The sequence below is a fragment of the Pinus tabuliformis genome, chromosome 8 (assembly GCF_031772625.1).
Source record: "Pinus tabuliformis cultivar Carrire ecotype Pingquan chromosome 8, CPIR1, whole genome shotgun sequence".
NCBI classification, from domain to species: domain Eukaryota; kingdom Viridiplantae; phylum Streptophyta; class Pinopsida; order Pinales; family Pinaceae; genus Pinus; species Pinus tabuliformis.
This window is the reverse complement of record NC_142294.1, coordinates 364,834,166-364,859,938: the sequence shown is the minus strand read 5'-3', so window position 1 is coordinate 364,859,938 and position 25,773 is coordinate 364,834,166.

Below are 25,773 nucleotides of genomic sequence, written 5' to 3'. Positions count from 1 at the left end.
TTGTTCAAGGACCCTTGGATTATAACCTACTCCTTGGACGAGACTATATATATTGCATGGGAGCAATAGTCTCCTCACTCTTTAGAGTAATGTGTTTTCCACACGAAGGAAGAATGGTCAAGCTCATAGACCAACTTTCATTTCCAAGATGACGCATCGCAAATAGTCACATACCAACCCTGAATGATCTATTCAATCAAGAAATGTCTCCACCCCCAGTCCTCCTTCCCGATGAGTGCGAGTGATTCGGAAAGATGGGACTGGAACCCAGGGGGCATGCATCCTGGTCTGCTTTGGGCAGAGGAAACCTTGGGTATAAGGTAGAATTTCCGCGAGAGAATATGACTAGCCCGTACCCCGTCCATGGATGGAAGAGGGGTTGTTCTAGAATAGGATTCTTTTGTCAAGGTTACGTGTTTGACAAAGGTCATTCACCATTGTCTACTTCGGTAGACAGTGCCGAAGAAATGTTTTCGTTTGAAGAAGTTAACAAAACAATCTTTGGGTAACCAGAAAGAGGCAAGCCTCACCCTTTAAAACAAATGTTTTATCGGATAAGTAGGGGCAGCCTTGAAATTGTACTTTATACCCGGGGGCATGCAAACCTTTTGGAGTGCAAGCTAAGAGCGGTTATTTATCTGTTTTTGGGATTAGTCGTGTCCGAACTTGCATAAAGAAAGGATGAGAGGGAGCATAGCTTTGGTAAGGCGCGAGCTCTATAAAAAATGGGATCTTACAGGGGACATTTCTTATCTTATGACTGGTATATCGAGCAGTTTTACCGTGGAATTTATGCTCGTTAAAAAATAGAAAAGCGAGATCCGAGCAGTTTTAGCACATAGTTCATGCTCGTTAAAAAATAAACATAAGATTGAGCAGTGTTTTTGGTGCATTCAAGCTCGTTAAATAAAAAATGAACCTATCCTGGTAAATAACCATTGTGATTGTAAATTTATTAGCCATAAAAAGCCTTGGTCGTGTTTTGCACTTGCCACCTCCATTCCATTTGGCCGATCATTCACCTCCATATGATTGTTTACCCATTTTGAGGAACAGCTGCGAAGAGTGATTTCACCTAGCCATCCTTGTGACACTGCCGTGATTGGAAAATTCCAACCTGTACCTGGAATCTGCTGCTATCCCTGTTTATCACTCGTTCCTCAAAAGACGAGTCTTCTTTGAGCTCTTTTCATTTGACTCGTAAAATATGAAAAGTTTGCCGAGTTTTGGCCTTCCAGCTCGTTAAAATGACTGGAAGAGCTATCCCTCCTCTAGATTTTAATCTTTTTTGGACCTGAGGGATTATTGCATAAAAAGGTCGAGCGCTTGTTTTATTCGGCTCGTTAAAATTATCGAAAACTCATCCCTTCTGTATTGTTTTATACTTTTTCAGACTCAAGGGATTAGATGACGAAAAAGGAATTTTGGAGTTAACTTTCTGTACCTTTTCAGACTCTCTAAAAATGAAAAGGACCGAGTTTTCCTTGTCGTTAGACTCGTTAAAATGATTAAATAGCGACAAACTTGTCTTTAGATGAGAACGAGTTTCCCTATCGCTAAGCTCGTTAAAACATAGCGATGGGCTTGCTCGAAGGGCAGGTTATAGAACAAGCATATGTTATCCTCCTCAAGCTTGACAAAAATAAAGAGGTACTGGTCAGAAATGACTGGGGAAAAATTGGGAGAACCTCAGAGCTTTAATGGTAGCAAGTCGCTCTTGAACATGACACTTTTCCTCCGTATCACATCGGGTTGGGTTGTTTCATTCACCGGTTTCATCACCATGGTCTCGCCAAACCATCCACATTTGGGGTAATGCTACCGATCCATCGCATCAGTGTCGTTATATGTTCAAGAGATGTTGTTCAGAAAGAGTCAACCGTGTCCCATCCACTGCCATATATTATCCTTCATCCATCCATGATCACCACCCTAAATCATATTTCACAGATTGTTTTCACCTCCACTAAAATCATTATCTCCGTTCCGTGTCACTGATGTGGGATTCATTAAGGCCCTCCTTTGACGGATCACTTCTTGTCAACTTCAACTCATTATCCAAGAAGTTGATCTAGGAACACCCCCCTCAGTACTTTGAAGCTTGCATGCCTCAATGGCAAGTTTCTCACTTCCGGCGATAGGTATACATCAATGACCTTCGACCAGAAGATTTTGCGTGGTGTTCGATGCCAAGTCCTTTATTCACACCACGTGAATTGTACTGCAGTACCTTGAGGGTCATTATCATTATTGGTGATTCCTCTCGCGCTTGTTAATGGTTTACATCATTGGCCGGTAATCAAGCGATGTCTTTCCATGTTCGACTTCAGCGCAATTCTCACATGGATCGACTTGTACTTAGAGTGAAGATCGAACGAGTTTGAAGATCCCGGATCTAGTTTCATCCATCTGGGCTGCGATATATATTCAGGAAATATAAAGACATTTGACATGTACATCATTGCAGCAGATGATCATCCTACTCAAAGGATGATAATTTCAGCAGAGAATTATCAGTCTACCATCAGACGATCATCTTTTCTATGCACCAAAATGAATTTATAAAGCTGAGCATGGGAATGCCCGCCTCAGCTAGATCATGAAAGCAGAATGAATCATAATGTATTGTATTGTATTTTATTACAGGTCACCTCTCAGCGATTGAATGAACTTCGGATCCTCCTAATAAAGCATTTCACCCGATAAACGGCCTCATACTTTAGGGGGCAACTGTTATAGAAATTTTTGTGCCTTACAGCATGAAGCATGAAATGTCCATAATCTAAGGGATCCAAAGTCCCTAAACATGTTGTTCCTACCCCTAGAGGAACAAGGTCAGCAAACCACAGCACTAAATATCAGTTCTCCACCTGAAAACACTCAAAAACAAGGCAATTTTGGATCATGTCAACTGCTCCATTGAGCATCTGCGCTGAATGTCAACTGCTCCACTGTCTACCTGCGCTGAATGTCAACTACAAGGAAGGCTACCTGCGCTGGGCGAGTTGGGACATGTGGCACAGTCATTCCTCAAGGTGTCAATGCCCAGGAAGCTTCCAAAATGACACTTGGATCAAAGAATTCGACTGGTGATGAGTAAGAGGGTCTAGATCTCCAAGTGGAAGCAAGAACCTCCAAGTGGACTCACGAACTAAAGAATAACTAAAGTGGGAGAGGACACTAGTCAGCTTCATGCCAGCTTCAAGCTGACTCATCCTTTCTCGAAAACTCCTATATATAGAGCTCTCTCATGAGGTCTAGGGGGAGTGGAATCTTGTGAGTGTAAGGAAGTGCTGTTGGTTTGAATATAGAACTATTGGGTGATTTGCTTTGAAGGAGGTGAAGAGGAGATTTCTTTCTGCTGGGAGGTGATGCTGGATTGGGCCTCTTATGGTTGTATCACTTCCTGAACTTTACTTCTTCCATTAATAAAGCATTTGAGGTTCTTCTATATGCATGTGTCTCAATGGTGTATTGTTATACTTGTATATTTGATTTATTCTAATCCTTGAATCAATTATGAATGTATGCTTCTTGTAGTTTCCCTCTCTTGCCATTTTGCAGGATCTTGGTGTAGCTGGGCCAGTGAAAGAGCAAGAAGCTGGGAGCAAGCAGCAAGGAGAGAATATTGGATCAATCATTAGCGAAAGACATCGGTTAGTGGATCTCTTTCTCCCCTCTTTTACATCTCATAAAGAAGTAATCTCAAATAGCTTTGCTTTGATTGTTGCTGAGGTACTATCACCCTTAGAGTGGGATAGGGTCATTCCATATTGGATACTTTTCCCAACAACAGCTATCGGGGCCGCTATATTGATTACATTTCAAACAACTTCCAAGCAAGCAAGGAAGATAGGGGATGAGAGCTAATACAACAAGTACAATACCCGGAAAGGAGGCAAGGGCACAATGATAGAACCAATCAACACACCAAATGTTAAATTCACTTGTTACATTATTGTAGGGAATCTCATGCAGCATTTATCATGGAATGAATGCACATTAGATACTATTTTAGTGGCGGAGAACTGCATATAGGGTGCACAACTGAACTGGTGCAGTTTTCTACTTCACGAGTTGTTTGAGGCTTGCGAGGATGTATACAAGAGAGCCACCCATTTCATCTATGGGTATATTGTTGTTACGTTGGAAATGTGGAAATGGTTCCCACTAGAGGGGCGAGAATTGGCTTTAATCGTAGAAGACCAACCATTGGCTCTTAGGTGTACACCTTGGTGAACCTTGATGGATCCAAGCAACAAAGAAATTAATGAGGCCTCCTTTATTGGATGGTACCACAAGATGTTGGAAGTCATCAAGGCCACAGAAAGAGTCCCAAAGATGTTACTTGATGATTACTCACTGAACATATGGTTTGGTATCAACCATGGCCATGTATGGATACAGTCAAAATGTGTCCATCCAGACATGTTTCAAAAGATGGCTCAAAAGTTCATGCTGACTAAAGCAACTTTCCACACGAAGGTTAATTCCTAGATGGGGATTATCGGAGAAATACGAGAGGGGAAGCACATATATCTATTTGAAGGGATGGAAACAACAAAAATTCCAGGGGAGACATTTGCAATGTCAAAGAAAAGGATGGTTGAGGAATAGTTGGAGCTAGTCATCAAGAAGCTTGAAAATCAAATGCATTCCATTTAGGAGACCATGGTCAAAATTGGAGTCTCGGTAAGTACCTTGCCCACTGTATATGAATTTCAAAGTTCAAGGTTGTATGAGTCTGTGGCTGGTGCTTCCCTCATCGCTTCGCTCCATGTAATGGGTCCCCATTCCCAATAAGAATCGATGATCCCAAATCCTCGTAGCTTAAAAGGTGCAAAACCGCTAGCCGGGTCAAATAAAAAGAGCTCGATCACCTCCACACAGATTGTTGATCTCACAGATGAAGAGACTCCATCATAAACTACCTCACCCATTGTCAAAACACATCCACCCTCCACTTTCGGCACATCACCCAGATCTCATAACCTGCCACCCCATATGACATCTCCTTTTTGCACTCTTTCAGAAACCTTACCCCTCGGGACACTACTCGGAACAAAGACGAAAATTGAGGTAGACTCCGTTGTCTAGACCATCATGATAGTTACCAGTGGGGAAGTTGCACCACAATCCATGTTGTCTTTATTGCTCAAGTCGGGTCCACTCACGGTCACAAAATGTATCACTAACCCTCCCCTTACCACTGCACTCCATACATAATCACTACCCTTACATCTTCCTCCATTAGTACCATCTCATTCAACTTCCACTCATATAAATACCCCAACATACTAAACCTCACAACATCCCACCTCACCACAGGAGGAATCAGAAAAGTCTGTTGAAAGTGAACAATCATTGAAGGCTTGGTTTCTTGATCCAATGAGAATGAGCCATGATGATATCTAGGGTTGGTCCTCAGCTCAACAGTTTAACTTTATTCAACAAGCCGCATGTAGGGCAGAGGTGTTGCACAATGTCCTAGCCACTAAGTACGCATAACAACAACAAAAAATTCGCACTCTCACTTTAGAACGTGATCACATGCTCCAGAAAAGCAACATATGCAAAGTCAGGTTGATCAAATCACTGAAAATTTCAAGGTCTTATGGGCTTCGGTCTCAGAAGTGGTGGTTAATGCCCCATAGTATTTTTTTACTTGTATTCTCATCGAATGTTGTGATCACATTCAAGCAAAATGTGCTGATGTGATATTGATGAATTGAGAGCTCAAATGAAATATTGTTGGAGCCCATAGGGCACTTCCCGACCCAACCACCCAGTACATAACTGAGATCAAGAAAAAACTTGCAGATGTAGCGGACTTAGAAGAGTCACTCATCAAGATTGTAGAAGAAGTTCACACCCTTCTACAACAAGTGCATGACTGGTATGATTGTTTAGCAAAGAAGAACCGGCGTGTCTACCCTCTGCGTAGCCATGTCAGTCACTTGCTCAATGAATCCCGAAGAAAAAAGGACAAGAATCAATGGGAGATCTTAACACAGGTTAATGAGCTTTACAGCTAGATACAACGGATAGAAGACAAATCAACAAAGACAAAACATATACTCCAGGACCTTCGTCCACTTGTACAAACTCATTTGGAATCACTGCAGTAGCTCAGTGAAGAAACATATGTGTAGTGGAACTCTCTACTGGAGAAACACCCAACGCAACTCCTGACTGACATTACCATTGAGTTCCTAGCTCAGGATGCTACCCTCGTAGGCACATGGAAAGAAGCCCTCAATGAATACACCCAGTTAAAATAGATGACCATCAATTCAATCCCTAAGTTGGGTCCTTTGTTTGAAGGGACCAACCAAGGGGAAACAATATAGGAAGCGACACTGGTGTAGGTTTTAACCCCGTACAGAAATTACTTGCATACGAATTCTAAAACATAGAAAAGAAACAATAGCGACAACATAACACATAAAACAAATATACACAGAGATTTTCCCCTAGATCCCAAAACTAGGACTACCGGCTTGATTTTTCATTATGTTCATTTCAATGTTACAATACATATATATACATGCCGAAGCATCCAATACCATGGACTGAAAACCATCACGCCCAAAACCATGTGCGAAAACCATGAAAAAAACCATAGGTAGGTCCGTCCACCTAATATATAGGGTCCAAATTTTTTCCTCGAGGAGTTGCCTTGTATCCCGTAGAGAGGGGCTATCTGCCCCCCTCAAATCCCCCATATGGGGGGGGGGGGGGGGGGATGTCACCCCCCCTGTGACCCCCCATTGCGTAGTCGGTGCAATGAAGGGGGGACTCCAGCCCCACTCTAACCCCCGAGTTAACTAGGGAACCTAGTCGTGGAAAGAATATAACACAACCCAACAAATAGAAGCATCGAAAAAACCAAGGGAATCAAAAAAATAAAAGGAGCCAACAAAAGATTGACTCGGGGACGAGTAAATGAATTGTGGTCGGGGCTTGTTGGATCCCTCATTTTGAGGAATTAAAAAACGTTGATGACAAGTCGGATGGTTGATGATATTTTTTGGAGATACCTGTTGGGAACTTATAAGGGAGACAACCAAGAAAGGAAGAAACTCGCAGAGAACTACCAGTCACGGAGGAATGGAGGAGGAAGGCAACCACAATCAAGCGAAGAGGAATAATGACATCCAAGTAACAGTAGCAGTAGAGCAAGAAAGAAGGCAGAGTCTCCAAGAAATAACTGGTAGTCCAAGTAGAGGCAGAAATATAAGGAGGGGAGTGGGGAAAAGGAGGAGGAGAAGGTACCAAGTTGTTTTTGCGGATATGTTTGAGCTGCACTGTATCTATTGATGTGGTTATGCATTGATTTATATGATATCTTTGTAATGTTGATATGAGACTCTTAAACCAGATGTAATATTGTATGGCCATATGAATTATTAGAAAAGGGAGTTTGTTGGGATATCTGTGTAGTGCATGAAAGGTTATATGACTTCTTGATGTTTTTTAATAGATTCATATCTATGTCATATTTATTTTCTACATTTTCATGATCTATTATGAATAAGTTGTCTGATTGATATAGTTTGGCTCCTTGACATCTATGTTCCTCTTGTGACCTCTCCCTAGTACTGGACTTACAACCCCATCTAACTAAGGTCACGACATGCCTCGGGTGATACTCCTTATACTTTTTGGGTAAGATGAAAATGCCGATGTTGTGCTAGACTACAATGAATCTTTGTTTTCCCCTATGCCTGAACCTGGGGTCTCGAACTTGTTGATATTTTTACACCAACAATACACTCGCATATAAGAGATTGGGTAGAAATGTTTTTAGAGGAACTTTTGGCATACCGTACCACATGGGGAAATACTACTAGATACACTCCTTATGTAATTTTCTATGGGAAGCAATTTTTGCTTCCAATTGAATTCTAAGTGGAGACTTTCGGAACAACATCAAAGCTGGGGCTTGATCTATTTTAAGCTCAAAAATAAAGGTTAGAATAGTTGAATGAGCTAGATGAGATATGAAAAGATGTTATCCAAAGAGCCAGGATAACACAGTAGCAAAGATTGAGATGGCATAACAAATTCATCAAAGTTAATAAGTTCAAGCCATGTGACTAGGCTCTTCTTTTTTACTCTAAATTCAAATATTTTCAAGGAAAAGTTCAAAGTCACTGGCTTAGTTAGAATCAAGACTATTGATGAAGAAAATATTACCTTCCTTGTTAATGGCCATATATTAAACTTATACTATAAGCCCTTGATAAGAATATTTTTTTTGTCAAATATTTGCAAAATAATTTTGATTTCAAGTTGGTTGAAAAAGGAGATCCTTCTCCTCATCTTCCAAATAAATTACAACTTATTTCCTTAAATTGAATAAAAGAAAAGAAAATAAATAATAATAATAAACATGAAAACCAACATTGTTGGCATGTCTATACAAAAAAACGTTAACTGAAAACCAAGAATCTTTGGCAGTTTAGATTTTCATAATTCCTTGTCTTGTCCCATTTCCTTTTTATCCCTCCTTTTTCTTCTAATGGAATTTTCAGTTCTAATAAGTATTCTTGGAGACCTGGTTTTCTTTAGAGGTTAGAAAAACCAATAAAGATCAGTTACATCAACAACAACAAGTTTTCTATAAAAGTTATAAAGTTCGAAAGGCAGCTACATAATTTGACAATTTTCGTAGCTCAGTTCAAATTCCATAGATAATGGAAAATCTGAAAAACTAAATCAATCTGTAAGCATTCAAAAGAAATCATAAATATGAAAAATAGACAAATGGCTACATCAAAAGGTACATACAAATAATATTAAGTCATTTTTTATTAAAGAATGATAGATCTATGGGCTTGTATACTAATTTTTAATACACCTTCTTTTCAAATTATGACCGTGTACTATAATACATCACGTTCATACCCGATCACTCTCATCGTAATCCATCTCATTATGATAAATTCCCCCCGTCATACACGAATGATTTGAAGAATATCAACAATCCTATAAAAATGGATCAAACAACCCATGGGAGATCATTAGTAAAAGAGAAATTCAATTTGTACTCAATCAATTGCTTATTTACCCATACCTTGCCTCCATCAACCATCAATCCTATTCTCTACCACTATATCCATCCTCAACCACCCTTGTCAAGAAAGTGGAAATTCAAGGGTGCAACATCTCTTTTGCCATGCGTGTTACTGTTAGATTCGAGCCACGTGGGGCAATTTTTCTTAGAGCTTATCCTCGAATCAGAGACTAGTCGCAGCACGTAGGATGGCTTCAATTATTTTAGAAATTAAACGACTATGAAGAGAAGGTCACAAGATATTTTATGAAAGCATTTGATGGTGTTGAATCACAAACAAGAGATATCATGCTTAAGATTTCTAAGTTAACAGAGGCAACATGACTGCCTCAAATTGGAAAAAGTTGGTTCAAAAGTTAGAGGCTCAAGGATGAATATTGGAGGAATTTCTTGCATAACTCGCACATGGACACCTCAACATTTAGAAAAGGGATACCAAATCACTACATTGAAGACTAAGTGGAGAAATCTACTGCTAGTCCTCCAAAAGTTTCTAACTTGTGAAGGAAGGTTTGGTACTATGCTCTTTTACCATGCTAGGTTGCTCATGCACTTTGTTGAAGGAAAATAAATGAATTTACCTTACTATTTAATGTGGAGTTTAAAGAAAATGGCCTTCAATATTCAAAGAGATTCTTGGAATATCGATAAATCCTTATATCATCATGGTCTGATAAAAATTCTCATTAAAGATCATCTAAATTCCATTGGTGATAATTGGAGATATTTTCTACTTAAATATCATTTTGTATAAGCTTAAAAAGAGGAATAATTTACAAAAAATAAGATATGACAAAAATCATCCCAAAAGCCTAACCCTGAAGTTGTTATATAAAAAAAAGAGGGTCTTCCAGACAATGAACCAGAACCGATGGAAATTCTAACAGAAGAGGGTGCACCACATAGTTGGTACTTGAAGAAGATTAGAAAGAAAAACAATAAACACGAGGTTAGAAGAGAGAATGAAAAAAAAAGAACACAATAACTAGGAGCCACGAAGAAGACAAAAGAAGTTGAAGAAAATCAAGCCAAGATACAAAGAAATGGTAGCAAGAGAAAGATTACACAAGAAACAATGAAGCTAGAGTAGAAATTAAGTAAATAAATTTCCAAGCTTTCAAATGAGCCACCAAACCAGAACCCTCCAACAGCTGTTAATCTTGAAGAGGAAGATGATGTTTACATAGGAACAAAGGTAGAATTTTCATTCCATTAGAGTCCAATAAGAAAGACTACAAAAATTTACCCATATCAACAAGAAGTTTATGTATACATGGAGAATTTGGAGAAAAAAGCATAGAAGAAGGTAAAGACCCTTGAAACTCAATTTCATGAAGAGGATTTATATGATGATAATCCTATATTTGATTCAGAGGTACATACAACTACTTCTCAAGGGAAAGAAGAAGTTATTGACACTTTCAAGCAAGATATTTCTCAGTTAGAGGTACTAAACAAGTATATCATAGAAGAAAATGAAATCATAGTATATCAAAGTACAAAAGGAACTTTTGAAGGCACAAAATGACAGTATGTTGTTAAGAATGTGTTTTTTGTATAAGAAAAACAAAAATATTAAAGAAAGCAACAAGGTGCTCAGAGATAAGGTTAAAGGGTTGCAAGAAAAACTTCTCACAAGAAAACCCAGATGGTCTATTAATGTGAAAAAAAAGGGGATGCCAAGCAATATAGACGTGTTGATAGACGTGGAGATTTATTTAGTTTTGAGTTTTGTGCATGAAGACATGCAACATCCTCAACATGGGGGAATGTTGGATCCTCAAATTGTCCTCAATTTTGACACTCTTTTTCCCATTTTTCCATCCATCCCATATATGTTTTGATATATATTTATAGGTCATAAGGTCATCAATGTCATTTCAACTATAACAAAAGGTATCAAATCATTATTTCCCATAATCTAGAATTTCTTTATGAAATTGACTAAAATATCTCTTTGGCTATTGAATTATAACATTTTCGTAGCTGACTGATTTTTCCGTAACTCAATCCATGGTTGGATAGGATGAAAATACTTTCAAAGCAAAAAAAAAGGACATGAGAAGATGCCAAATTTAAAGGACATGCTTATCCACCTATTATTCCAACTCAAAAGATCGACTAGATTGAGAATATGTTTGGTCAAACATATAGTTCAACAATGTTTTGTTCATGCGCAAGGGTTTTAGGAAGTGGTTTCAGCATTAAGAGAGCATGGAAAAATGATATCAAGAAAGCGAGTCTCATGTAGCTAATGTGTAGAAAAAGATGATTTTCTACAATAGATCAAATCATGCTAGATCCATTTCTTAGTTAAATTCAAAGACTGTGTTGTCGATCCACGAACTTGCCTCTCGACATTTATTTCTTTAATTTGTTAAATTAGCTAGTGTATAAATATCTCCTTGAATTGAAAGTGGAGATAATGAAGAATATATTATAGACACTATGTTTGGAATTGTTGAAGACTCTCTATTTTTATTAATACAAGTACTTTGTTCCTGAAGTGTGAATGTATCCTTAGCCAATTTGATTTGAATTCATAGCACCTTACACTCAACGAGAGGCCCCCAAGAACAACTGTAATATAGTTTAGATGCTTTGTTTCAATTAGTTACAGTTGGATTTGCAGTTAGTTTACTCTGTTCACATCTTTTACTCACTGTTGATTTTGTTGCATAGGATTGAGTGCTCTTTAAAATTGAAAACAACCAAAAACATTTTAATTGTTAGTTCTTTTCATTAAGATTTTCCACTTAGTCTCAGATTTAGACGTTTATATTTATTTAGATCTCTATTACACAAATTAGCATATCTCTTAAAGGAATGTTTTATAAGTAACTCTTCTCTAAGGTGGAGTTCATATCTACAAGAATCTTGAAAAAAGAGTTTGTTATAAAAAATTTCTCAATGAGTCTTCCATATGGTTACTCTATGCTTGGAAGAAGAATTTTTGCATACTTTGGAATGGCTAAATATCAAGACTCTTCCACAAGATGAGATGACTTAGACATGATGATATTGATTAACACTGAATATGGTTTCTTGAAGAAAGAAAAGGAGTTGATAATAAAAACTCCAAGGAAGAAGAAATTGCAGTTTCCTGGTCAGTTTGTTCCATGGGAATTTTGATTACAAGTGATTAGCATGGAGAAGGATCTTTAGTAAAAGAGGAAGATAAACCATGCAAAAGGATGTTGATCTCAGAAGTAAGAAAAAATTGAAGAGGCCATCATATCAAGGTAATTTTGGTATTGATGTCTTGGTTTTGGTTATCTAATCAATATATGTTTTGCTACTTGAAAGGACATTACATAAAAGAATAATGGAAGTTGAGGCAAGTATATCTACAATTGTTGGTTTTGAACTCAATGAATACATAGATTTAATGAATGGTTTTAGAAATCCTTGAAGGATTGTATGATCAAGATGTTTACATCATCTCGGGATTAAGAGGTAGCAATACAAAGAGATAACTCATTATTCATATGAACGATGAAGATCACTTTCATGTCTAAAGGGAGATATGACTAAACTCTACTTTGATTGGATAAATATAATTCCTTTATTGATGATGACTAGAGAAAAGTGATATGAAATATTGATGGCCTGAATCTTGTCACAGTTTGGATCTTACACATTTGAGAAGCTGAAAGCACAAGAAGAGGAGGAGACATGTAGCTACTTTAATATCTTCATGAAGGACTAGTAGCTGATGTATTTATGAAGACACATTAGAAATATTCCCAATGGAAAGGAAATAAAATAATCTCCTCTATGCTTTAGAGGGAGTAAGGAATCTCCCTAAATGTTTGAGAAGGAGCAAGGATCTATTCCCAAATCAAGATCAGATAATGAGGATATCCTCTTTAGGTTGAGAGGGAGTGATATTAGACATCATATTATCTTCTTCATGTGTCATCCACTAGACCAGGATTAACATTTGTACATGTAAGTGAAGGCCATGGAGGGAGAATGGTGGATGAAGGATTGGATAAGCATCTAAGATTAATACTCCTTGAGGATATAGAATCCAAGATAGGAATTAGTCTTGTTGATTAACACTCTTTGAGGATTGGACAGATATCCAAGAAAAGAATGGTGGAAGAGGAATGATATTCTTTGAGGATTGGGAATCCAAGATAAGAATAATACTAGAAGGAGATACCTAGTGAACATCCAGATGGGGTATGTACCTTGAAGAGGTAGTGTGGTGTCTCATGTAAAGCATCCCAACATTATGCTCTAATATAAATAGAGCTTATCAAAGTGAAGTCCTTACTATGTTGACAGTGTTGGTTATGATGTTGATGATTAAAGATGGCTTACTAATTTGAATCTTCTTATGAGAAACTCTTCAATTTGAGAATATCCCTGTACCGATTGTATAATTATGAATACCTCCCCAATAATTTGAAAAATGTAACTAGTTTTGGTCTTCATAATTTTCATTGTACTCATGTCATTATGTATATCTTATGTTACAAGAAAAATAAGAAAAGAAAAATATTATTTTAAAGCATAGGTTTCATGCTTCTTTTGATTGGTCATCTAGGTTAAGCATGTTCTCCATGCTTCTAGGGTCTATCATGTCAAAGTAATTATTGTCATGAGCCAAGAGAGTTAATATCATTTGTATAAGACCCTATTGGGAAATATGTAACATGTAAACGATATTAATTTTATGTCTATAAAGTAAAAAGGACCTCCAAGCACAAGTCAACCTTGCCAGTGACAAGTCGGCCTAGAAGAGGCTATTCGATCTCCATGACTATGTATATATAGAAGCAATTTCGTCCTCATTTGACACACATTCAATCTAGATAAGAGACAAGTTCGATTTGAAGTAAGAAGTAAGAGCGAAGTAAGGGTCAAGGAAGCAAGAAGAAATAAAGAAATGGAAGAAAGATATGATTTTGAGCCTTATTCTTTCACACATGCAAAAGAATTAGGGTTTATGTAGCTATTGTAGGGTTGAGAGTTGAAGGTGGAGATCGCAGATCTGAGTTAGCGGCTAAAGCTAAGATTTGAAGCAGGTTGAAGGAGGATTGACCCTTGTTGACTTGGTTGATATTTGACCTATTTGGAAGAGATTATTGGAGGGAATACTTGATGCTTGGAATAGGTCTTGGAATAAAGGTTTGGGTCTTGGTTTTATCATTTGAAGCAAATTCTATAAGAAGAGAAGAGATTCTTTCTGGGTTTTTCCCTTGGAGGGGTTTTTCCCTGGCTTGGAGCCTACTTCTTGTGTCAGTTTCTTTTATTGTTATTGCTCTTGATATTTGTTTGATGAAAAGATATAACAAGGAAACATAAGACGATAAATAAATTTCACAATAAATTATTAAGGTTAAGGAGAATTGGTTTAAATAGTTTCCCTACTAGATTCTCCAACATTATGGAGGAGAGAAAAGTAAGAAGTAATTGCAATAACTACTAGAGTAGGGCATGACTCAAACAAGTAGCTCATGTTTTGTGTCACCTATGGCACCCATCATAATTGTGCCAAAGAAGGATGGTAATTGGTGAATATGAATTGATTACAAGGAATTAACAAAAAATATTCTCAAGAACATGTACCCCCTACCTAGGATAGATGATTTATTTGATAAATTTCATCAAGCAAAATACTTCACCAAGATGGATTTCAAATTATGGTATCACTAGGTGTGAGTCAAGGAAGAAAACACTTGGAATACCACCTTAAAAACCATACAATATTTTTATGAGTGGTTGGTCATGCCATTTCAACTATGTAATGCACCAACTACATTCATGATATTAATGGATGATGTATTGTTCCCTTATCTAGATTCATTTTTTATTGTTTACTATATATGATATACTGCTTCATAGTGCTACCTAGAATGAGCACATATCACACTTGATTTAGGTGTTGGAGGCTTTTAGAATCACCAACTATTGGAAAATATCAAGATATGTGAGTTTGGACAACAATGTTTAGTGTAGTAGGAATGTCTTTAGGTTATGTGATTGGTGGAGGGGAGATCAAGATAGACCCTGCCAAGATGGAGGCCATCATGAAATGTTTTGTTCCAACAAATGTTTCTAAGATTAGGAGTTTCATTGGGGCAACATAATTCTTGAGGATATCGATAGTGTCATTTTTAGTGGTAGCTACACCAATCCACACCATAATAGTGAATGATAAGAATTTCCAATGGGTGTTGGGTCAATAGAAGGTATTTGAAGAGTGAAAGAAGAAAATCAGTCAAGCATCGATTCGTGCATTACTAAACTTGTAGTAGCCTTATTAAGTGGATATGCTATGGGAGTGACATTGATGCCAGGAGGAAGGCCTATATGAAATCATTATAAATTGTTTCATGGGGAAGCTGTCAACTGCCCTACCAAAGACAAGGAGCTATATGGCATAGTAGAACTTGTCAAAAATTGGCAGCACTATGTGATGGGAAAGGAGACAATCATCCACATAGATTGCTAGGCACTACAATATATGTAGGCCCAGAGTAAGTTACAACAAATAAGACACTACAAGTGGATGGTGTTTTTACAATAATTCCACTTAGTGACCAAGTACAAGAAGGGAAGCATAAACAAGTTGACCAACAGGTGAGTCAAGGCCACCTACATAAAAAATAAAAGCTTTGTGGACACTAGTGCACATGGATCCTTTAATCCATGATGCATATAGAGGATGGGGACTTAAGGGAGGTGTATCAACAACTATAGGGATAAAGTCATGTGGATGATGGTGATAACATAATTGACTATCATCTATAGAACACGTTACTCTATAGGCTTGATAAGCTATGTATTCCTAAAGCTCACTGACTATAGCTGATTAGAGAGGCTCACACCTCCAAGGTTGCAAGGCATTTTGGTGTTGGGAAGAAAATTTCCAATTTGTAAAGGCATGTGTACTAGGTCAAGATGTAAGAAGATGTAGCTAGGTTTATTAGAAGATGCATAGTTTATTGCTCTAGCAAGCCTAGTAATAGGAAACATAGTATATACCATCCCCTATTTGTACCCACTCATCCTTGGGAAAGCATTTACATGGTATTTGTGGGAGGTTTTCCAAAAACTAGGAAGGGACATGACTATCGGTTCATGGAATTTGACAAGTGCTGCCTGTTCTCATGCCCTATAAAAAGACCATCAGGGGGAAAGAAGCATCACAATTTTTCTTTAAACAACTATGGTGCATTTTGGGATACCTAAGAGCATTGTTTTAGATAGGAAAACTATGTTTATTATTGAATTTTAGACTACATTTTACCTGCAATCCCAATATTAGGAAACAAGGTCTATACCATCCCTTACCTATACCCCCTCATCCTTGGAAAAAGATTTACATGGAATTTATGGGAGTTTTCCAACAACCAATAAGGGACATGACTACTGGTTCATGGTAGTTGATAGGTTTAGCAAGATGTGTGTTTTCGTTCCTTGTAAAAAGACCATTAGGGGGCAAGAAGCATCGAATGTGTTCTTTAAACAACTCTTAGTTCATTTTGGGATATTGAGGAGCATTTTTTTAGAGAGGGACACTAGATTTGGGCTATCATGTGGGAGAAGAGGGAGACAAGATTTAAGAGGTCTACAATGTTCCATCCATAAATAGATGGGAAAATATAAGTAGTCAATAGGTATTGGGTATAGCATTTGAGGAGTTATAACCAAAAGAATTCAAAGACTTGGGATGGAAATGTGGTTAATATACAACACTCCTACAACAGAGTAGTCCACACTTCAACATGTAAGTCACCTTTTGAGACTTGTTTTGGATATTTTCCACCTTCACCTATGGATGTAGTATATGGAAAACTAGTAGGAGTGAGGGAGGATCTCATAAGGGATGATTTAAGAGTAGAAACATTTATAGAGAAGATCAAGAATGCCCAATTATAAGTATAAGAGGAACTAAATAAGTCACATGAAAAAATACAAGGCTTAACATGATCAACACAAGACAAAGAGGTCATTTAGAGTGGAGACATAGTATGATTACAATTGAATAAAGAGAGGCTATGGTGCCCGGGTAATAAAATCAAATCTCTACAATGTGGTCCTTAGGAGATAATGGAAAAGGTGGGATGTAATTACTATAGACTTAGTCTACCCCCATGCATGCATATCTACTCAGTGGTTAATGTGTTTTATCTCAAACTCCATGAACCTTCCATGTGGGATTATGAAGAGGAGTAGGTCTTTCCTCCCATAGAGGACACATTTCTAGATTCTTAGGAAAATTTGACAAAAGATATAATTTTACAGAAGAGGTCCAAAACTACAACATAGAGGCAACATGACCTTTGGCATATTGGGTTGAAACCACAACTTATAGGCAAGGCTAAATGGTACTCTAAGAAGAAGGTAGAGGAAAAATATCTCACCTCATTTTGTAAATATTTTGGGTATCAAAATCCTTCCAAAATGGAAAAGTATGATCTATATTGGATAATTATATAATTTACCATCCAACTGAATGCATCCAGAGTCAAAAAATGAAAGGAATTAACTTAAATGAGTAGTTAAATCGATAAGACCAAGTTTGGAGAATTAGGTTTTGAAACATTTCAGGGCTAGTTTTAGGCCTTAAATGATGCTTTTTTGAGTTAAAGCTTTCCTTCTTAATCATTGAATCTTGTGACATTTTTTTTACACTAAAATACCTTTCGAATAGTGCAAGAAATATGCCAATCATAGTTTGGATACAAAATTTATGCCTCCCAAAAGTTGACTTATCGTGATTGACAACCATAGTTTGAGAGGATGCCACACATGTCCCAATTATTCATGGAAAAGGAGCTATCCACATGAAAAATATGAAGAAGAATTTCGAAGCGTTAAATTTGTAACTCTGGTTGAGAGTTGAAGGGGTCAAACTTAAACCCTAGTTTTCTATCAAGCTACATTATAATTAGGCCAATAGGAGGAAAAAGAAGGTTTCGTTCACTATTGATTGTATCTTGTTTCATAGTAATAGAGTAGAACAACATGGGAGTGGGAATGAGAGAGCATAACAAAGGGGGTTTATATTTTGCAACATTATATAGGACACATATCTTAGATAACTCCACAGAGAATTCCTTTTCCTTTGTACTTTCTGTTATCACTTAGAACTATAAACATATGTATATAATCCTTTGTCCAAGTTAAATGTCAAAAAGTTGGTGTCAAATGGTTTTTGTCCTATGTGTCTTACTTAGGGTTGAAGTTTTAAAGGTGTTTGATGTAAATCATTCTCTAATCCTATCAGTCATCCTCCATCATGATTGTTAAAGCCATGTCTTGTCTTACCTATGTCACCGATCCTTTCCGTAATTTCGCAACGCAATCTCATTGGTCAGTTCTGCAGCGTAATCATTGTTTACCCATTTCGTAGCGCGTCAGCATCAAGCCGTTTCGCAGCGCATTTTGCCAATTCATAACTAACTGCGCTACGAAATTGCAGATTCGTGCGTTTTGTAGCATATATTCCTCAAAGGGTCAAGTCTGTTGATGAGTCATCACTTCTGTCCATTCATGTCAGTGGACGTACTTCCCAAACACTCATTAACCATCACTCCACCAATAGATTTTTAGGCATGCACATAAATATTATTCAAATGGTTTTACCGTGCAAAGATTTTTTATGATGATCGTAGATGATGCATAAATGACCAACCTGTGTGATGAGATATTTGATTTTGCAAGCGAGCCCGAGTTTTTCAAGTGAGCCTGTTTTCAAGCGAGCCCGCGTTAAAAAAAATTGAATTACCATTTGAGTTGAAGCTGTTGGCCATTCTCTGTGTGAAAATTTCAAAAGCGAAATGGAGAAGAAAGAGCATAGGTCTGGAAAATGTCAGAGAACAGAGCCTGAAGGTTTGGACCTTGCATTAAGAGATGAGGGCGTGAAGAAAGCCTTCAAGGATGCCGGCTGTTGGAATTTCTGTAAGAAGCTGCAGGGTGGCCATGCTCAGGTAACAAAGGATTTTGCCTTAAACTTCACGGGTTTGAATTCTAAAATAGCTATGTTAGAAGTTCAAGTGTCTCCAGAGGCAATTTCTACTGTAACTGAGATTCCAAGAGGGGGACAAGAGTGGTTTAAGAACTTTAAATTTGATATGAACCCCTGCAAAGAGTTTTTAAAAGAGGCATATGTGAATGAAGATCTAACAAAAGCTGTGCCTAGGAACTATGTTAAGGAGCACTATGCCCTTCTGCTCACCTGTATTCAAAAGTACTTAACCTGTGAAGGAAGATATAATAAGGTCTACTCCTATCACTTTAAGTTGCTGTTGCATTTTACAGGTAAAGCATCTATAGATATTCCATTTTACTTGTTTCGCAGTCTCAGCAAAATGTGTGACAAAGTGCAATTAAGGAAGGATGATTGTGAAACATCATTATTTCACCATGGTTTGGTTAAACTGTTAGTGCTGGATGGTCTTCAGAAAATTGGTAGAGACTGGAACTCTTTCATCTTCATGGCTGGTTTCCAGAGTAAAACAGGTCTTACTCCACAGCCGGTTAGAGAAAAAGAAGAATCAGTTGAGGAACCCACGATAGCTGAGCTTCGAAAGGAGGCAAAGGATAAAAAGAAGGCCAAGTCACAGTTGAGAAAATCAGTGAAGCCCTTGGTTATTAAAGAGCAACCTCAGCCATCATCAAAAGAAGAAGCTAAGCATAAGAAAGATGCACCTGGACCAAGTGGATCTGAAACAGTGTCAAGAGTTAGGACAAGGAGTCAAATAAGCAAAGAAAAAGGCAAAGCATTAGCTGTTGAGGAAAGCCCGATATCTAAGGCCAGCTTGAGTGATTTGCTTGAGGCCATTGAGTTTGAGCAGGTTGAACCGGTGCATGTTGAACCAATGCACATTGATTTGACTCAATCATCACCAGAAAGCACTAAAAAATCTAAAGCTTCAAAAAGACTGAGGTTTGATGAACCAGGTGAGGAATTTATCTTCAAACCAAGAAGACCTGTTACAAGAAAACAAGTAAGGGAAGCTGAGAAACTGCCTAGAACAGAGGTAGCAGAAGAATTGTCCAGAACAGAGGAGGGAGAGAGAATTAAGAAAAAAGGTAAGAATAGAATAGTCATTATTTCCCAAGGAGGTAATATTATAGCCATAAAGAACCAGTTGGAGGCAGCAAAAAATGAAATTGCTAAGGTGACAAATGCCACTAGGGAGTTTGCAGTCAGGTATGCAAATTATCGAAGAGCTGTGTTAAAAGGAAGTAAAAACCTAGTAGGTCAGGTGGATTCAGTAGCTGATGTTTATACATGGACAGTTCTAGCTCTCAAACAAGCTAAATTCATCAGAAAAATAAACATGAATCTAAGAGCTGAAAACAAAGCCCTGAGGAGGGAGGTTGCAGACTTAAAAGCACAGCTAGGTCAATTAGCTGCTCATTGATGGTGAGAAAGGTCTTATTCTAAGTTTTGTAAAAATTTTCTTAGTTTCATTATTTTGAGGACATATAGATCTCTGCCACATGTAAAGAAGGTTTAAAAATTTAAAGGTCCGAGCAGTGAAAATCTCAAGGAAAAGATAAACTGTTTAAACAGTTTCGCAGTTTCGTAGCACGCTACGAAACTGCGAAACCACTGTAGGTGTTGTTTTTAATACAGGCAAACAGTTCGATGGAATAATCAAAAATTTTCAAAGGAAACATCTGAGGGACATTTAGGAGACCGAATGAAGATAGCATAGCCATTCAAATGATGACAGGTGTACCTTTGTAAAAGTGTAATGTTTTGGTTCAAGTTCAAGTTTTTCTTGTAAAGGCACTTTATTATCGGTCATTAGGGTTTGGAAGGAGCTGCATACGGGGAGTTTTGGCTTGCACACCTGTTCATCAACGAAGCTTCCAACACATTTGGAAATATGGTGATGCTCATCATTTTTGGGATATTAAAGAGCTCGAGACATGCTGCTACATTTTCGAAGAGGTAGTGGAAGACTGGAACAGGAAAAACAGGGGTTTTATCCTAATATTATTGAACCATCAACACATCCAGCATCCAAAGCTAGCCTGGAACATTGAATATTATTCTCAGCTATCTCGGCCAAACTGAAAGGAGACAGGTGTCAAGGAGCAAGAAAGAATCATTCTACGAGGAGGATAGAATTAGAGTTTTAGTTTAATTAGGACTCTTTAAAATTCCAGTTTAGCACTTATTGTATTTAATGAGTCAGTTAAATAGCAGATAGGGGTAATTAGTAGCAGTCATCGAGCTCCCCTCATGCTGGAGGAGGAAGCTCAAAGTAGTTAAAGATATGTTTCTATATATAGATGAAACTTTGATGTAATGGAGGTTGGATATTTGAGAAAACAGAGTTTATTTTGGCTTGTGTAAAAACTTATTTTCAGTAATACAAATGACTGCTTTTCTTCTCAGGATTCTCACAGTGTTTCAAATGCTCAAGATATATGTGGTTTTGTTTTATCCTTTATGTTTTACAACTGTATAGATACACAATCACTCAGAATTCACTTTGCTGCTCTGATTTCCTGTGTGTATTTGTAAGTTGAGGTTTCTATGAGAGGTATTTTGAGTGTTTAAACATTACATGCCCTGACTTCTATGAATGAGTAGTTTTATAGTTTCCTGAAATGATGATTAACTCCATGAGCCCAATGGAAGTCTTTGTAATGTCTATCCAGCCAACATATGTGTTAAATTTACTTTGCAAGAGTTAGCCATCTCATCAATATTTAAAAGCAATAACCTTTGAGAGAGCCCTCTCAGGCTAAGGAGGCTAAGCCTTAGTCAAAAGTCTGGTTTGAAATAGTTACACAGAGTCTAACTAATCAGCAGCCTTCCAGTGCTTGATTTTGTGATAACACTTTCATTATTTCCATTCCTAAAAAAAAAAGAGTAGAGGATCCTCACCTTCTAGTTTTGTTTTCTCCTGAAAGGGTTTTCGAGAACATGTCCTAGTGTTCATTGTGATTGATGTATGTTTTTATTTCATATTTCTCCATTTTTTTCATTTGATCTATTGCATGCATAAACAACAAAATTAGCAATAAAAGATCTAGAATTTAGGAAACTAACCATTCATAGTATATTTTAGTTTTCTTTTAATAGATATGTTGTGACATTGAATTGTCTAATGGAATATCCACAATAGTTTGTAGATCAATAGATATTGATTCTTTGTTGGCCTTGCATTAATTTGATTTGTCTTTGAAACATTTTAGTTTATTCTAACTTTTATCATAGTCATCTTTGTATCCTCACTTTTTAGTACAACTTAAGATTTCATGTATTAAATATTTTACAAAATATTTACTCCTCTGCAATTCTATTGGTTCTCATATTTAAAGTGATATTGTAGGACTCATAATAAAGTTCTAGAAAAATGAGTTTTTCATTAAATAAATATACAACATTTCATTAAATATATCTAACAAAATTAATTATATTAATCCTTTTCTCCATCCTAACACTGGATATTGATTAAAATTTGCTATCTTTGAAAAACTACCTCTGTCACATCCTAAAAAATTGCTATATTTCCCTCATTCTTTGAGCTCACTACTAAACCTCTTTCCTCCACATCACCATCTACATGGTTGATCCAAGTGGCTCCAGGGACACACACAAGACAAAGAGGGCTTATGGAAGCTCGAAAATCAAAATGATCATAATGCTTTTGAACTAGGACCAGAGCATAGTTCTCGTCTTCCTCATCATGGCTATGTGAATGGTTTGTCAATCCGAGCTCATATGAGGGAGAATGGACCAGTCAAAGTTCTTGTCAAAGTTGGACTGTGGGCCAGGTTTAAGTGTCCTACAATTTGACCAATCCCGAGGCATGAAACCTAGCTCTCGAAAATGGTCAAAACTGTGGCCTCATTAAATTGCCCAATATCCCTTATTTTCTAAAGATTTGAAAATCACCCCTATTTTAGTAAAAATTCAAAAAAATATATTTTTGGGGTGGTGGGCCACCAACCCTGCCACCCCCCAAACCAACATATAACAAATAATAATTAACATTGGTCGACAGGCCATGACCCCCGTCGGCCCCCCAACCCAACTCCAACCGAACCATATATTAAACATAAGATTACACGGAGTGGGCAGGCCACCTCCGGTGGACTTGGCCCACACCCATCCCATACCATGACATTGCATTTAAGGGAGGCCGACGGGTATCAAGCCCGCGCCAGCCACGTGGGCTGGCTGGCCACCGTGCGGAAGCCCCATGTCATGCTCCAACAACCAATACACCAACCAAACATTAATGCCCCCCATTTAATCCAATGGCCCAATCCATTTAATATGAGGTGCTGCGGGAGTTAAGGGGCGAGCCACCCAATGCGGACCTGACCCCAGAACAAACAAAAAAATAAATACATGTGGTGTTATAAAAAATAGTTTCGTTATATATGGCAGGGGCAGGATTTGATCCCCCAACCTCCGCATGCCTAATATGGTGACTTAACCACTAGGCCAATGACTTTGTCATTGTTTTATCCACCCGAAATTTCATATAAACCCAGCATTTGCACAGTGCACCCAAGAATGGAGGACTAGGAGCGTGCATGGAAATTGAGGCAAGACAATTTTTAATTAATTTATTTGCAAGCGGAATGATGAACCTGAGTAAAAAACAGGCAGAACCATGATTGGGTGAAATTCTCAAGAGGGTGAAATTTTTGCAGTCTCCAAATTGGACAAATTTTATGTCGATCTTACACCTCTCAACGACATGAACCTGATGGAACATTCAGTTTCCTGATCTGAGCAACACATTTACAGACGACCTAAAGGAGGGAATCTTTGAGGAATTTAGGGGGAATCTAAGAGATTCCTTAAGCCCCAGATTTCCACTTTCTAAGAATTCAGAAATTTGACAATCAATCTTGTATTATTCGACGCCACAAATCTGATGGTGCATTCATGTTTTCCATTTGATCATTTCATTTTCAGCCACTTTTCTAAGTGGAGTGCAGGTGTCAACATTCAACGTGCGAGCACTCATTCCATGAGATTTTATGCCGCAAGATTGATGGTACAACCAACTTCAATATTTTGACATCCTTTTCTTCAGATGGCCTCATGATGTGAGGTATATGCAGTGTGTTCATGTACTTCTTTTGCTATGCATTCTATTGCACAAATCCCTGTTTTGATATTTGATGTGGGATCTTGTTTCTTACTTGTCTCATGATTATTGCTTGATGTGATGCAAAATCATTTGTGGGATGTACTTGTTGTCATGATTCATCATGTTTTGTTTGAGATCCCTTTGTCGTCATGTTGATGGGATACTCATGTTGTCACCATGTATGATTGCACTGAAATTCCTTTTATGCCATGTTTGCGGGATGCTCATTATCATCATGCATGAGTTCAGGTCATACTGATAGTAGTCCTTTTGAATGAGAGTTCCTGTAGAGGAACATCTCTTGGAGCCACTCCTGCGTGAGGGAATTTTCCTTGTATGATAGCCACATCACCTCTTATGTACATCATCACTATTGACAACACTTATTGCAATGATTTACACCATCTTGACATCGGGGCCCGGAGACGTAGTCCCTCCTCGACGAACTCCGTTATCAACGACTTATGTTTTCATGTGTTGACAAATGTCATGTTCTTCTTCTTTACAACATGTAGATGTATTCATTTATGTTCTTTTAAAAATGAAATTTAACACATCACAGAAGTAAAAGGTCTTGGAAGGGTCCTTTGTCACACCCAGACCTGGATCAAGTGGTATCAGAGCAGTCTTTGTGTGGATGTGAATTGCAAACATGAACAATAGAACATGCAGTGACAGAGGATGAAAAAGCGATGTACGAGACCATGCTCAAAATTTCCAATAGGGTGGAAATAATGTATGAAGCTCTACAAAAAGAGACAGAGGAAAAGGAGAAATTGTAGCTTCAATTGCAAGCCACGAAAGAGGTTATGGAAGAATTGAAGCACAATAAACATAATCTTCGAACAGAGAATGTTGAATTGAAGATGCGTCTACATGAAGAGAAAGAGGAAAAACATAGTTTTCTACGACAACTGCAAGCAAAGGATGAGGCCTTGGAAAATCTGCATCGTGACCCATGTGAGGTAAAAAGTAGTTCTTTGAATTCATGTATGTTTCCTAATGATGATATCACTATTTTTTAAACTTATACCATATGAAGTGGCTCCAAACTATTGAAGAAAATGGGGTATGAAGGAAAAGGCTTGGGCGTTAATGGCCAAGGCATTGTCAATCCCATCAAAGAAGAAGAATTACCCTGTCAGGTGAGACTTGGGTATGTCAGAAAGGAAGTTGGGGAATGCACTGAGACAGTGAGTGAACCACCAAGAACAGATGATGAGAAGCCCTCATTAGTTCTTTCTAAGTCAATAGAGGAGGTAAAAGATGTTGATTTCCTTTCAATTTCATCGTCACATAGTATTATTTCTGTTGGATATTTGGAGATCCCAATTACAAGGACAAACATGAGGCTCCTTACCAAGATGAGGCACGAGGAGGAAAAAGAACTTGGTGTTAATAACCAAGGCATAACTCAACCATTGGAGGTTGTGCAGAGACATCAATTTGCAGGCTTGAGATACACCGAGGGATAATTCTCAAAGGTGTAAGATGCTTCTGAGACATCATCGAAACCATCAAGGAAAGAGAATGACGGGATCACACCCCATCATCCCATGGCAGTGCCCATTGCAGGGAAAGAGCTAAGGCAAGCTC